The sequence below is a fragment of the Salmo trutta genome, chromosome 4 (assembly GCF_901001165.1).
Source record: "Salmo trutta chromosome 4, fSalTru1.1, whole genome shotgun sequence".
In the NCBI taxonomy this organism is placed as follows: domain Eukaryota; kingdom Metazoa; phylum Chordata; class Actinopteri; order Salmoniformes; family Salmonidae; genus Salmo; species Salmo trutta.
The window spans coordinates 8,450,997-8,464,364 of NC_042960.1; the positions used below are offsets into that span (position 1 = coordinate 8,450,997).

The window sequence follows — 13,368 nt, forward strand, 5'->3', positions numbered from 1 at the left end:
TGGGTACTATACATAAACACTAGAGTGTGGTTGGCTGAGGCATCGGTTGTGTGTGTGTGTATGCCTGTGCGCAGCCCGTTTATGTGTGTGTGTGTGTGTGTGTGTGTGTGTCTCTCTCTCTCTCTCTCTCTCTCTCTGACTAGTGCCTGGGCTGCTCCAGTCTCTGACAGTGACGCTAACAGGCAGAGAATCCCCCTCTGCCTCCCTGCCTAGCCCACAGCTAAACCAAATGATCTCCTGTTTCAGAAAGCCAGCTTCCGCTCCACTGGACCAACACTGTACGTCTCCTCCTCCTCTTCCTCTCCTCTCTTCACCCCTCTCTTCTTTTCCTCTCTACACGTCCGCCAGCCTCAGAGTGCCACACGCGCCCACACACACATTCGTTCCCCAGGCCAGGGACGGCCAGCTCAGCGTGCCTGCGCCGCACCACGGAAGCAACACACACATATACACAAACACCGTGACTGTCATACACACACACACACACACACACACACACACACACACACACACAGACCCAAGCTATGGCCCGAAAACCTTCACTATGGTATGTCACAGCCACAGGAAGTAGCCAAGCGAGATGCACAGAGTACAGACAGAAAACAGGATACAGTGACATTAGTTCATTACATTTCATCTGATGTTGACAAAGTCTGAGTGTCTACGTAAGTGCCACAGGAGGTTGGTGGCACCTTAACTGGGGAGGACGGGCTCGTGGTAATGGCTGGAGCGGAATCAGTGGAATGGTATCAAACACATCAAATACATGGCTTCCAGGTGTTTGATGCCATTCCATTTGCTCCAGTTCAGCCATTATTATGAGCCGTCCTCCCCTCAGCAGCCTCCACTGGTACATGCATGTTTGTGTGAGTACCTACTGTACGTGCGTACCTGCATGTATACTCGTTTCTGAGCATGTGTGTGGGGGTGTTGGCATGCAAGCATATTGCTACATTGGCCTTCTGTGTGCATGCATCCATGACTGTGCGTCAATGTACAGTATGTGTGACCATACCGTGTGTGTGTGTGTGTGTGTGTGTGAAGCTGCACAGTGTGTGTGTGTGTGTGTAGTCTGATCTCTGCCAGGGGAAAGTGGAGGGGAGGAGGGAGAGGAGATAGCAGAGGAGAGAATAGAGGAGAAGAGAGGAGAGAGGAGAGGAGAGGAGAGAAGGGAGGAGAGGAGAGAAGGAAGGAGAGGCAGCAGCTGTAGCTAGGTCTAGCTCCCCCCAGTCCTCCACTATTTCTGTCTAAGTCACATGACTCTTACATAAGCCCATTTTTCTTGCTCTAAAAAACAGTAAACTGCGACACAGGAAACGCACAACGCTAACCCCACCCCACCCCCTCCTAACCTCTTCCCGCCCCCTCACTGGATGGTTCAGACTCTGAAAAAAGGAAAACTTGTCTTGGAGCCCTTCTATCCAGTGTCCAGCTCATTTCCATGAATCATGTTAATCATTGTCAGAAAGTTACACACTCCAAATTGTGTGTGTGTGTACATGTACAGTATTTTGTTTGTTCTTGTATGTATTGGTGGGTGAGTGTGGATTTTATGTTTTTCAACATTTACAAAAGGTGTGTTTGCTGATAAGTGATGAATCCCTTTTCCAGGGATTTAGCCCCGTACACTTTATATGAACCGGACAAATATTGTTTATCCTCATCGGCTCTACTGAGAATATATTCGTTCACATACTTAGAAACTCAACTTATTCCAACAGATTTCCCCATTTCCAGATTCATCACCTAGTCCTCCACTATAATAAATATGAAGATGGCTGCCGTCTTATCGGCTCTTAACCAACCATGCTGTTTTGTTTGTTCTTTCGCGTTGTTCCTAACTTGTTTTGTACATCGCGTTGCTGCTACCATCTCTTATGACCGAAAAGCGCTTTTGAACATCAGAACTGCGATTACTCACCTCAGATTAGATGAAGAGTTTTTCATTGAGTTGGACGGGAGGGAGATACTACAGACACCCGACCAGGCCCATATCCCCAGCTTTCGCTGGAGAAGGAAACTGAGATTTTGCGGAAAAAGATCAGGGTGCCTTGTGAAGATCAGGCAAGGAGTGGCTAATCAGACTTTGCCTTCCGTCCTGCTAGCTAATGTTCAATCGCTGGAAAATAAATGGAACGAACTGAAAGCACGTATATCCTATCAACGGGACATTAAAAACTGTAATACCTTATGTTTCACCGAGTCGTGGCTGAATGACGACATTAAGAACATACAGCTGGCGGGTTATACACTATCGGCAGGATAGAACAGCAGCCTCTGGTAAGACGCAGGGCGGGAGCCTATGCATACATGTAAACAATAGCTGGTGCACGATATCTAAGGAAGTCTCAAGGTTTTGCTCACCTGAGGTAGAGCATCTCATGATAACCTGTAGACCACACTATCTACCTACAGAGTTTATCTGTATTTGTTATCGCTGTCTACATTCCACCTTAGACCGATACTGGCACTAAAACCGTACTCAATGAGCTGTATACCGCCATAAGCAAACAGGATAATGTTCATCCGGAGGTGGAGCTCCTAGTGGCCTGGGACTTTAATGCAGGGAAACTTACATCAGTTTTACCTCATTTCTATCAGCATGATAAATGTGCAACCAGAGGGGGGGGGGGGGAATTCTAGACCCCCTTTACTTCACACACAGAGACGTGTACAAAGCTCTCCCTCGCCCCCCATTTGGCAAATCTGACCATAATTCTATCCTCCTGATTCCTGCTTACAAGCAAAAATTAAAGCAGGAAGCACCAGTGATTCAGTCTATAAAAAGGTGGTCAGATGAAGCAGATGCTAAACTACAGGACTGTTTTGCTAGCACAGGCTGGAATATGTTCCGGGATTCTTCCGATGGCATTGAGTACACCACATCAGTCACTGGCTTTATCAATAACTGCATCAAGGACGTTGTCCCCACAGTGCCTGTATGTACATACCCCAACCAGAAGCCATGGATTACATGCAACATTCGCACAGAGCTAAAGGGTAGAGCTGCCGTTTTCAAGGAGTGGAACTCTAACTCTGAAGCTTATAAGAAATCCTGCTATGCCCTCTGACGAACCATCAAACAGGCAAAGCGTCAATACAGGACTAAGATCGAATCGTACTACACCGGCTCCGACACTTGTTGGATGTGGCAGGGCTTGCAAACTATTACAGACTACAAAGGGAAGCACAGCTGAGAGCTGCCCAGTGACATGAGCCTATCAGACGAGCTAAATAACTTCTATGCTCGCTTCGAGGCAAGTAACACTGAAACATGCATGAGAGCACCAGCTGTACCGAAAGACTGTGTGATCATGCTCTCGGTAGCCAATGTGAGTAAGACCTTTTAAACAGGTCAACATTCACAAGGCTGCAGGGCCAGACGGATTACCAGGACGTGTACTCCGAGCATGCGCTGACCAACTGGCAAGTGTCTTCACTGACATTTTCAACCATAGTCCCTGTGCTCAAGAACACTAAGGTAACCTGCCTAAATGACTACCGACCCGTAGCACTCACGTCTCTAGCCATGAAATGCTTTGAAAGGCTGGTCATGGCTCACATTAACACCATTATCCCAGAAGCCCTAGACCCATTCCAATTTGCATACCGCACCAACAAATCCACAGATGATGCAATCTCTATTCCACTCCACACTGCCCTTTCACTGCTGGACAAAAGGAACACCTATGTGACAATGCTATTCATTGACTACAGCTCATTGTTCAAAGCCATAGTGCCCTCAAAGCTCATCACTAAGCTAAGGACCTTGGGACGAAACACCTCCCTCTGCAACTGGATCCTGGACGTGCTGACGGGCCGCCCCCATGTGGTAAGGGTAGGTAACAACACATCCGCCACGATCATCCTCAACACAGGGCCCTTCAGGGTTGCGTGCTCAGTCCCCTCCTGTACTCCCTGTTCACTCATGACTGCACTGCCAGGCATGACTCCAACGCCATCATTAAGTTTACTGATGACACAACAGTGGTACGCCTGATCACTGACAATGATGAGACAGCCTATAGGGAAGAGGTCAGAGATCTGACCGTGTGGGGCAAGGACAACAACCTCTCCCTCAACGTGATCAAGACAAAGGAGATGATTGTGGACTACAGGAAAAGGAGGACTGAGCACGACCCCATTTATCAAAATTGATGCAGAAAGATTAATCCATGCTTTTGTTACTTCTAGGTTAGACTACTGTAATGCTCTACTTTCCGGCTACCCAGATAAAGCACTAAATAAACTTCAGTTAGTGCTAAATACGGCTGCTAGAATCCTGACTAGAACCAAAAAATTTGATCATATTACTCCAGTGCTAGCCTCCCTACACTGGCTTCCTGTTAAGGCAAGGGCTGATTTCAAGATTTTACTGCTAACCTACAAAGCATAACATGGGCTTGCTCCTACCCATCTTTCCGATTTGGTCCTGCCGTACATACCTACACGTACGCTACGGTCACAAGACGCAGGCCTCCTAATTGTCCCTAGAATTTCTAAGCAAACAGCTGGAGGCAGGGCTTTCTCCTATAGAGCTCCATTTTTATGGAATGGTCTGCCTACCCATGTGAGAGATGCAGACTCAGTCTCAACCTTTAAGTCTTTACTGAAGACTCATCTCTTCAGTGGGTCCTATGATTGAGTGTAGTCTGGCCCAGGAGTGTGAAGGTGAACGGAAAGGCTCTGGAGCAACGAACCGCCCTTGCTGTCTCTGCCTGGCCGGTTCCCCTCTATCCATTGGGATTCTCTGCCTCTAACCCTATTACAGGGGCTGAGTCACTGGCTTATTGGTGTTCTTCCATGCCGTCCCTAGGAGGGGTGCGTCACTTGAGTGGGTTGAGTCACTGACGTGGTCTTCCTGTCTGGGTTGGCGCCCCCCCTTCGGTTGTGCTGTGGCGGAGATCTTTGTGGGCTATTCTCGGCCTTGTCTCAGGATGGTAAGTTGGTGGTTGAAGATATCCCTCTAGTGGTGTGGAGGCTGTGCCTGTCCGGGGGTATCATCGGATGGGGCCACAGTGTCTCCTGTCTCAGCCTCCAGTATTTATGCTGCAGTAGTTTGTGTCGGGGGTCTAGGGTCAGTCTGTTATAGCTCCCTCCCTCCCTCCCCTAGGTTTTGGCCTTTCTAGGGAGATTTTCCTAGCCACCGTGCTTCTACACCTGCTTTGCTTGCTGTTTGGGGTTTTAGGCTGGGTGTCTGTACAGCACTTTGAGATATCAGCTGATGTAAGAAGGGCTATATATAAATTTCATTTGATCATCGACGGGGCTGTAGTGGAGCAGGTTGAGAGCTTCAAGTTCCTTGGTGTCCACATCACCAACAAACTAACATAGTCCAAGCATACCAAGACAGTTGTGAAGAGGGCATGACAAAACCTATTCCCCCTCAGGAGAAAAGATTTGGCATGGGTCCTCAGATCCTCAAATGATTTACAGCTGCACCATCAAGAGTATCTTGACAGGTTGCATCACTGCCTGGTATGGCAACTGCTCGGGCTCCGACCTCAAGGCACTACAGAGGGCAGTGCGCATGGCCCAGTGCATTACCGAGGCCAAGCTTCCTGCCATCCAGGACCTCTATACCAGGCGGTGTCAGAGGAAGGCCCTAAAAATTGTCAGACTCCAGCCACCCTAGACATAGACTGTTCTCTTTGCTACTGCACGACAAGTGGTACCGGAGCACCAAGTCTAGGTCCAAGAGCCTTCTAAACAACTTCTACCCCCAAGCCATAAGACTCCTGAACAGCTAATCAAATGGCTACCCAGACTATTTGTATTGCCCCCCCCCCCTTCTACGCTGCTGCTACTCTCTGTTATTATCTATGCATAGTCACTTTAGTAACTCTACCTACATGTACATATTACCTCAATTACCTCTACACCGGTACCCCGTATATAGCCCCGCTATTGTTATTTACTACTGCTGTTTAATTATTTGTTATTCTTATCTCTTACTTTTTTTTAGGTATTTAAAAAAAAACTGCATTGTTGGTTAAGGGCTTGTAAGTAAAGCAAAACTTTTGACTAGTTTTGTGTGTCTAATATATATATATATATATATATATCTCATTGCTTAAATGTATGCATAAGTAAGACCTTATAGATGCCCAGTATTCGGTGCGTGTGACAAATAAAAATGGATGTGATTTAATCCAAGAAACCATTGACTCCATTTGTACTCCATAAAAGCATTCCTAGAATGTGAATGTGCACTGATGGACATGGTGGACCATTATTACATCATGTTTTCATATACCATGGAACAGATCAAATCAACATTATACTTTTTATCATGATACCAAAAACACATTTTGTACATAGTTTCCTTTCTATAATACTATACTTTAATACAATATAACATCTCCTGCAATCATCTTAAAAGGGCTACGGCTACATTACTACTGTAAGTGCTCAACCAGCTCCAGGAGAGAGAACTCCATTACATGGCAACCAAGGGAGTTCCTGAATGGACTCCATTGATGTCTCCTTTTTGATGCATTTGTGACATCAAAATCTGGCAACCTGTTACGATTGTGTGGAGAGACGGACCAAGGCGCAGCGTGCTCTGAGTTCCACATCTTTATTTTTGTGAAACTTATGAAACAAACAACGGACCGTAACATAAGAGGTGCAGCATGCACTAACTCAAAATAAGATCCCACAAAACACAGTGGGGAAATGGCTGCCTAAATATGATCCCCAATCAGAGACAACGATAAACAACCATACCAGGCCAACATAGAAATAAACAACCTAGATTACCCACCCTAGTCACACCCTAACCTAACCAACATAGAGAATAAAAGGCTCTCTATGGTCAGGGCGTGACACAACCGGCCTATGAGCGGACCCTGACTGTCAACTGGAGCATAAAACAGCTATGGGGATATTACTATGTGGGGAATACTATGTCTCCCTTTTGAACAACTCTTTTTTTTTTGGCCCAGGTTGCCAGATACTGAAAACGTCCTTGAAAGAAGAGTCTGAGAGGCCCACGTCCTCCACAGATTCAGGTTTAGGCCATACAGTACTGCAGCCTTTAAGCAGTTCCTATTTAAATAGTCTGAACTTGAGACCGTGGCTCGTGTTTCGTGGTCATAGGTTGTCCGATATCTGTCCCGCATTGAGTGAAGAGGCGTTGTCTAAGACACTTGTCACTAGGCTAGGCTATATTTAGTGTTTACTGAGCATCACACGCACGCACAACAGAAATCCTGCCAGTGGTATGTCTATCCTAGCCAGGCAATTTCTTTAACCACACATCCAACACATTTGACATAGGCCGCCTTGGCTGCATACAACTGTGTGACGACTGTTGTTGTTGGATTAAGGCAGTCAGCTCCTAAATGGCTTTCACCAGACAAAAAAAAAACGCTGGAGAATTTGACACAGGCTCAGAATGAAAAGCACTAGTTTGTTTCCAATGACGACGTCTGTCAGAGTGGTATCTTTCAATAGAAGTTCTCAACACGTTCCTATTAGATTCATGGTACACCTTGAGGAAGTTATTCAAACACACACACTCTATACATTTTGTATTCAAAGAGGGAATAGGCACCCACCAACCAAGTTGATCTGGGTTTCCCATCTACTCCCCTATTATCTCAAACTTCTGTTATTTTACCGCAGGCTCACAGCCTTACATATCTCCATGGTCATTATTCTCTCACCGGGACATTCTAATGTGGTTTTATTTCAACATGACGGTGTAGTCTATATCAAGTCCCCATTCTAATGTGGCTTTATTTCAACATGACGGTGTAGTCTATATCAAGTCCCCATTCTAATGTGGTTTTATTTCAACATGAAGGTATAGTCTATATTAAGTCCCCATTCTAATGTGGCTTTATTTCAACATGACGGTGTAGTCTATATCAAGTCCCCATTCTAATGTGGCTTTATTTCAACATGACGGTGTAGTCTATATCAAGTCCCCATTCTAATGTGGTTTTATTTCAACATGACGGTGTAGTCTATATCAAGTCCCCATTCTAATGTGGCTTTATTTCAACATGACGGTGTAGTCTATATCAAGTCCCCATTCTAATGTGGTTTTATTTCAACATGACGGTATAGTCTATATCAAGTCTCCATTCTAATGTGGTTTAATTTAAACATGACGGTATAGTCTATATCAAGTCCCCATTCTAATGTGGCTTTATTTCAACATGACGGTGTAGTCTATATCAAGTCCCCATTCTAATGTGGTTTTATTTCAACATGACGGTGTAGTCTATATCAAGTCCCCATTCTAATGTGGCTTTATTTCAACATGACGGTGTAGTCTATATCAAGTCCCCATTCTAATGTGGTTTTATTTCAACATGACGGTGTAGTCTATATCAAGTCCCCATTCTAATGTGGTTTTATTTCAACATGACGGTGTAGTCTATATCAAGTCCCCATTCTAATGTGGCTTTTTTTCAACATGAAGGTGTAGTCTATATCAAGTCCCCATTCTAATGTGGCTTTATTTCAACATGACGGTGTAGTCTATATCAAGTCCCCATTCTAATGTGGTTTTATTTCAACATGACGGTGTAGTCTATATCAAGTCCCCATTCTAATGTTGCTTTATTTCAACATGACGGTGTAGTCTATATCAAGTCCCCATTCTAATGTGGTTTTATTTCAACATGACGGTATAGTCTATATCAAGTCCCCATTCTAATGTGGTTTTATTTCAACATGACGGTGTAGTCTATATCAAGTCCCCATTCTAATGTGGCTTTATTTCAACATGACGGTATAGTCTATATCCATGAAGGTATAGTCCCCATTCTTTAACCTACCTCTCCATCCTCCCCTCTCACACACACCTCATCTAGTGGTCGATGTTCTCTTGGACCTCCATTTGATTTATTAGGATCCCCATTAGTCAACGCCAATGGTGACAGCTAGTCTTACTGGGGTCCAACACATAGCGAAAAAGACATTACAGACAAAATACTTTACAATTTAAAAACATGAACATGAAAGACAATATAATTGATTTCTATTTGGAAGGAAGGAGCAGCGTTCTTTTATAGAGCGGTTTTGAAAATGAACATTTACGGCAGCGGACCAAAACAAACGTGGCTTCTCTTCCAAATTAAACAAATCAGAAAGTGCTTCAGTACCTGTTTCTGGGGCGAATAGCTACACATATACAACCCTCTTGGATTTCACAACTGCCCTGTCTGTCACAACAGTGTACGCATGATTTGCTGTTTTTATAAGGTCACCTGACTGACCTGACTCACCGCCTATCCTAAAGGTAACCCAGTAACCACGGCAACCACATCCGCCCCTACAGGTTGAACTTCCTGCTTTACCACGACAACCACAGTGCTTAGTCCCTCTATAGGAATTCTACTATTTGTGATGCAATAATTCAACAGTCTATGTAATGACATGCATACTGTAGGTGTAGGATAATTGGCACACTTGCATATTTAGCATAATATAGACCTACGTGATTTAATCTGGCTTTGTGTAGTAGGTACAGTCATACAACTTTAATTTCAGATACCTATCAGTCATAACACACACATTATTTTTTTTTAAACGTTCCGCAAAGCACAGTCACACACATCAACAGTACACACACCCGCCCACACGCACTTACCCCCACACCACAACTGTATCAACACTGCCCCTGCGCATATCAACCACAAACCAATGGGCCAGTGATAACATTGATAAAGCCCATCTGATTGGCCTGGCGGTGTTATTTGGTTAAACACTTAAGGTGTATCCTACCCAGCGACCCAGCGCTTGGAACCCTCTTTGCATTGATGTCAAAGAACAAAGGTATCAGCCTGGAAGAGGAAGTAGATGGGTGGTGATTGAGGCCTTTAGTGCCACGGGGCAACGAGGGCATGAGTGGCTCCACACACACACACACACACACACACACACACACACACACACACACACACACACCTACATGGGTCATCTCAGGTCAGGTTGAGTTAAGGACACAGAGGAAACACAGAGGGACCGGTCGGTCTGTTGGCTAGATATTAACTGGCACTCACGGTTACGATACATCCGCATAGCACTGCCATAGGTCTATTATACAATGGACTAGGACTGCTACTAAGACTACTACCTACCATTCATCTAAGCTGCACAATACTAGAATGAACCAATGAATAATAACTGGCAACCACTGATACTGTAGGCTCATTTGGGTCTGGAGCTGGACAAGTCGAAGAAGGCCTGCCGTAGACCTACATCCACGTAGCACTGTTTAAAAGGCCTATACAATAAACCAGGACTGCTACTAAGGTGACTAGCATTCAGAGGATAGACAATAGTTGAATGAACCTGGGGTAACCCTAGTACTTGGCCTACTTACTCATGTTGCTAAACCAATTACTATAATCTGCCAAAATAAAATATAGTATTCAGGCCTAGTGTTTTATCAATGCATCATCCACAGCTGTTGTTGCCTGCAACATTTAATTAATACAAATCTGGTGGGAAAGGGTTCGGCTTTCATTAATGACACAATTACTTTTAATTATCTAGCATAATTACTAGAGGCTTAAGGAAATTCTGCACCCTCACTCAGTCACTGTCTGGCCTTGTTCACTAATTACGTTGACAGTCGTTAATGGGGTCAAGGGGAGGGCACTGTCGTCTTGGATTATATAGGTGTCTATAGGCTCTAATACAGGTGCCTGATCAAAAGCTGCTTTCACTGGGTGTCTTGGTTACTTGAATTTCTCGTGGACAGACTAGGTATATATAAATGTTGACGAGCATCTGACCTACAGTAATTAGGCGAGATTTTAGTTCTGGGTTTACCGAGATTAAGGTAACCTTAACGAAGTGGGTCAAACACAACCTAAGAGGTGGTCTTAATGACTTACTGTTAGTTTATGTAACGTTGTTAGAATGGATTAGATTGCTATAATGCCTGCTTTGATATAATCCATGATTGCTTACTTCACCTCACCTTACGTTAAAGGGACAAGTGGTGTGCATTGTATGGTACAACTTGGATAAATATGCAATTTTGGAACACTATGCTTATTGTTATGATGGGTATTAACTGGTTATTATGCATGACTGTAATTCATCTAAAATATATCAGAGTAGTCAAAGGACATCACATCTCTATAAAATGTGAAAATGCATATAGCATGACTGTAATAAATATACATTACATCAATGTATGTTTACTGTAAGTCTGATAGAAGGACATGTATGCCATTCGTCTGAGAGGGACTGGGACTGAGTCTAATAAATGGCTGGGTTTCAGATGCTGTTATATGAGACAACATGAGGCACACAGCCCAGCTAGAGGAGGTGGGAGGAGGCGTCACATCTGATTAGAGCACAGACCTGTCGGTCAAAATATAAACCATCTAATTGGAGCACGGACTTGCCAGTCAACTCATAAACAGTACCATTCGTGTCCTCAGATGAACTTTTCCACTGATGCCCGAAGAGAAAGAGAGAGAGAATGAGAGGGAGCGTTAGAGAGGGAGAGCTTTACATCAGTGTAACGCTAACCATCCCCGTGCCACATACTGCAATACTATACACAGCTAGCCTGTAACACGGTTCAACGGTTTCACAGTAGACCTTTGAGTTCAATAAAGTAAAAGCCAGTAAAATAATAAGTCATGGAATAAAGGAACTGTACTGAATATTATTAAACAGAACGGTATGCCAAACCACTGATGACATGTGAATAATAAGCTAGCAGCACTCAACAGTTAAAGTCTTCCAGACCAGAAAGGGGATGCGTCCCAAATGGCACCCTATTTATTATAGTGCACTAGTTTTGACCTGAGCCCTATGCACTGTTTAGGAAATAGGGTGCCGTTGGAGACATAGCCCAGAGCAGCAGTCCACATGGAGTGGTTTACAGAGCCCAGCTGTCTTGTATCAACACACTGTCTCAGGGATGACTTCAGGGATAGGGGAGGAGTAGGGATAGGGGAGGGGTAGGGATAGGGGAGGCTTTAGGGGAGGGGGTAGTGGAGACTAGTTCAATATGTGAAGATGCTTGGCTTGGAAACGTACTGTGTCCACACTTTTCTAACTGCTTGTATATGCATTGTCTCCTATACTAAGTCAATTCAAGTCACATACAAAACCAAATTCCTACGTGAGGTAACAGAGACGACAGTAACCCCGAAAAGTTACTTTTGTAGATACTTTAGGTACGGTGAAATAACGACCAACAAGGCTCAGAAATGAATGATAATTTGTCTATAACTTTATAGGAGATAATGATTCTACAGCAATACCTCTGGGTGTTATTCATAAGCCACCGTAACCCTTTTCATTTAGCAACAGCTGCTAAGCTCAATAAATGATGCCTTGTGCTCAGCTACACAGAGAAGGCTATTTGTCATATCAACTAAATGTGTATAAAAAGACAAACGAATGAGTTTTAAAATGCATACACCGTTATTCTCTAAATTACTATGGAATATTTATTCATTGAAATGAGAGATGTTTACAGTTAGTGGGCGAACATTTCTATAATGAATTAAACATCATCTGGTTTCAGTCTGGTGGGAGGCAGTATGGAGTGGAAAGGGGGATATGTAGTCAGTTGTACAACTGAATGCATTCAAAGAGAGGTGCGGGTGGGGGGGGGGGCTGCCTTAATTGACATCCACGTCAATTAAGTGCCTGGGGAACAGTGGGTTAACGGCCTTCCTCAGGGGCAGAACGACAGATTTTGACCTTGTCAGCTCGGGGATTCGATCCAGCAACCTTTCGGTTACTGGCCCAAGAGGTGTATATACTGTATATGAGAAGTTCCACTGAGATCAGAGTGGTGTACTGTTCAGCCAACCACAGTTTAAATCTACACTTACCAAACCACCAAAAACTACCATTCACACAAACCCAGTCAATACCTAGCTTTCGTCTAACCCAAAATTATAACCTGAATTATGGATTATATTCCAGTTCCTTCCACTGCTCACACACTCTGTAGCATGGTCCTTTGTACAGTATCGCCTAATCCTATGGTTATTGCCAATGCCACACAAAGAGATCTGAGACCAGCCTATAGACTCCTCAACTTTGTCATTGAGAGGAAGCGGCCCCTCCCTAGTCCACAGGATTTTAATGTGAGCTGACGATGAGTAAAGAATACTAACTAGCTGTGGGTTGTAAATGGGTCTGAGACTCTGAGTCTGTAACTGGGTCTAATGGGCAGAGGCAGGCGGAGGCCGTCGTGCCTGTGAGGCAGCTGAGGGGCGCCTTGACAGAAATTAAACATGGATTATTTCTACCGTTGTATTGACGTTGTTCTGCAGTCTCCTCTCATAGCTCATTATCAGACTCACAGAGGCCAGGTTTTTCACATTGAGAAAAGAGGAAGAGGGGGAGGAGAAGAAGTAGAACGTCTCC

At 44.4% G+C, this 13,368-nt stretch overlaps 1 protein-coding gene across 3 annotated transcripts in view; it reads right to left on the bottom strand.

The window, feature by feature from the left end:
• The window catches only part of nr3c2 (nuclear receptor subfamily 3, group C, member 2), a 104,762-nt gene that overhangs the window by 25,495 nt on the left and 65,899 nt on the right, over positions 1-13,368 (bottom strand). The window lies entirely within an intron of this gene.